The sequence below is a fragment of the Meleagris gallopavo genome, chromosome 1 (assembly GCF_000146605.3).
Source record: "Meleagris gallopavo isolate NT-WF06-2002-E0010 breed Aviagen turkey brand Nicholas breeding stock chromosome 1, Turkey_5.1, whole genome shotgun sequence".
Lineage (NCBI taxonomy): Eukaryota > Metazoa > Chordata > Aves > Galliformes > Phasianidae > Meleagris > Meleagris gallopavo.
Genome location: NC_015011.2, coordinates 47,616,981 through 47,620,204, shown reverse-complemented (window position 1 = coordinate 47,620,204; position 3,224 = coordinate 47,616,981). Strand labels below are relative to the sequence as shown.

Genomic DNA, 3,224 nt, shown 5'->3' with positions numbered 1-3,224 from the left:
AAAAATCTGTGTAGATATACATAAACAAAACCAGACATTAGGATCCCATTACCAGAACTGAAATACAGGGGCCTTTCCAACACATTTTGAGAACTTACAACTCCACTAGTGTTGTATTTGTGCCCTCTGTCAGTACTGCCAAATTTCCATATTATTTTTTTCCTACATAGTGTACCAACATTAGTAGAAGTGATTAAAAATACTTGAAGCTATCTTCAGTTTATGTCTTAGAAGTCCAAAAGCTAAACAAGCAATTCGTTTGCTTATTTATTTTGAGATGGAGAGCTCAGTCACAAAAAACCACTTTATGCTCCCTGATTTTAGTTACTCAAATGAGAAGAGTCTGTCAGCCTCAGACCAATCTCCACCAGCAAATAAATCAGCATGGAAATCATGGGACTCCACTGACTGCTGTTAGCTGGCTTTTCACAAACTCACGTTGCTGTAGGTAATCCTTCGTGTCCTGGAGGCCAACTGCATAGTTAAGTAACAAATTCTCACACAGCCAGTTACGGCTCATTCTGAAGCCTGAAGAGTTAGCACTGCCAAAAACATGTCTGGATCTTTGGAAGTTATAAGAATTCAGGTTCCAAAACCAATAGTCTAATACCCTCCATAAGTATAAAATATAATCGAGCAGGTTATGAAAAAAAATAAATGCTTTAATTAAGAAGTTACCCGACCCAAATGGGGATCTGGCATACTCCGTGCCAAAAAGTAAGATATGCTCAAGCCAGCTATAAACTGCTAAATATACCCTTATCTCAAATTATAGGGAAGCAAAACAGCATGAAAATTATTCATGTTTATTACATCTGATGCCCTCATTCCACACAGCAACCTGCCAAGCTGTTAAGAGTTGCAACAGGAACTGTGCGGTACAATTCCCACACAGGGACCCTTCTGAGAAGGGTCTTGTTGTCATCTGGCTGTGCTTCATGGGTGGTTTAGTTGAACATGACCTAAAAAGGAAGGGAGAAGAAGGGCACACAGTGATTTGCTTTTTAATATGGTACTATGAGCCCAAATGGACTTCTTTGTACGCATTCCAACAATAGGAAGTGGGAGATCTCAAAACCTGCACGTTTCACTCTTTTTTCCTACAGACTTCATGCCTGTAGTAATCATATACAAGCCATTATTAAGAAGGTTTGCACTTACACTGTTTTATGCTTTTAAGGTTAATCTGAGTACCCTTTAAAATGTAAGAAAGGTTCACGTCTCTCCAGTTCTTCAGCTGACGGTTATGGAAGTTTCTTCTGACAATGAGGAGTTCCTCTCTACACATAATGCACAAACAGATTTTCTGTTTAATTTGAATAACCTACGGATCTTATTTAAGCATTACAGGAACAGATTTACTCCTTTCATAAAAATTCACCTCTGGCCCTCTTTATGAAGCATTAATAACTGAGAAGAGGACAAAATAAATTTCTGACCTCCCATTAAAGACACAACCAAACTGCTCCCAGCGCTTTCACACTGGGAAACATCCTTAACCTGCCCCAGGCTGCAAAGGTACATTAAAGTACGCATTTCAGCAAAAAAATGCAAGTTTCATAATTCCCAAAGCCTCTGAAATCTGATTTAGAGATCAAAGCCTAAACTGTGTCAAAACACATAATATTCCACTCAAAAGGATGCTAGCAGATTTAAAGCTAAGTAGTCTAGAGAATGCCAAGCTTGCAAGAAGGTCCAAAAATCTCCCCCAAACATTAAAACATGTTAATAGAAAGCCCCAGAACTACCTGTTTGTCTGAGGTTATCCCCAAAACTATAACCAATTAAGAATGGACAGCATATTTTTGATGTAAAAAGTTCTCATTCTCGCGCCTCAGAAGCCTAACAGTTTACTTGCTAACTAGTAAATAAAAAGAAAAAAAAAAGCATGCATTGCACATGCCAGCCTTTTAAAGAAATTAACAAACACTATTAGCAAAGTTTTTTTTTTAAGAGACAGATGATTGATGAATATTCTTCCCTTTTTTTTTAGTAGTTACTCTATCTGCACCATTTTAACACAGCTGCCTGTTTATATGCCAACTGAACCTAATGCAGGGAGAACAGATTAAGAAACAGAGCTTTATACAGCCCAAAGGAAACAAATCTCTGTCTTGTAGGGTGGCCTATTAAAGAAAAGGCCTCTCAGCAAAATGAAAACCAAAATACTTTAAAACACTGCTGCGTGTAACGCATGCACTTAACCAAATGGACACCCCTTACTGAACCAAGTTCAACTAATGTGCTATATCTGAAGCCCAAAGGTTGCTGCGTGGCCATCAATCACCCATCCCCTCCCGCAGAGCGGAAAGGTTCCGCACAGACAGCTGAAGGTGAGCAACTGCGACACGCGCAGCTATTGATCAGAAGCACACGACGCGGCAAGCATGCCTAAGAATTGCCCATGGAATCAACAGATGGCAACAGCTATTGCAGACATGAATAGCTTTCAAATACTAACCTAAACATAGCAAGCTCAGAAACTGATCCTCGGTTCCCTCACTGGCATCTCTGATATTTCTCTCTTGTTTTCAGAAGATAAAAGGAATGGTTACAGGGAACAATTCTGTAGCTTAACCAAACTGCATGCCTTTCTAATGGAAAGTGTGATGATGTGGCTAAGACCCAAAGAAAAGGATGATGGCACTGAACACAGCGATAAATGCTTGTTGATTCACACGCAACTGCAGCCCAATTTTCAGCTTAATAACAGAGTCCTGGTATCATCAGACAGCTCTGGCACAGGGCTGTAACACCTCGGTTACATAACTTTCTCCCATTCCTTCCTCGAGGCAAGGAAAACGGCTGCCAGCAGTGGTCCTCCCCACCATATCCGGACAGGCGGCCCTTACAGCAGCCCAGCGCTCTGTACACCTCTGCTAACCAACGCGAGGTTCACCCCGCTCAATGGAGGGGAGCGGCAGGAGCCTCGAGCGCAGCCACCCGCGTGCACCACCCTTGTGCGTGGGGCAGCCTCTGCCCATGTGCACCACCATGGGCCCCACGGACTGCCCCGCTCCTGCCACAGGCCGCTCCCCGCCACAGTGGAACAGGTGGGCAGCTCTCAGCCGGCACGGCGGCCTTCTGGACGCGCGAACACGCGTTCTATCTCTAAACAACAACAAAAGAGGGTGGGGGTGAACCGGGCCACGTGAGAACTCCCCCAGAGTCCCTTCCAAGCCTTCCCCCATCCGACGCCCGCCCTCCAGCTCTCAGGGAGGCCC

At 43.3% G+C, this 3,224-nt stretch overlaps 1 protein-coding gene across 1 annotated transcript in view; it reads right to left on the bottom strand.

Annotated features, from left to right (window-relative positions):
- The window catches only part of TCF20 (transcription factor 20), a 106,422-nt gene that overhangs the window by 57,416 nt on the left and 45,782 nt on the right, over nt 1-3,224 (bottom strand). The window lies entirely within an intron of this gene.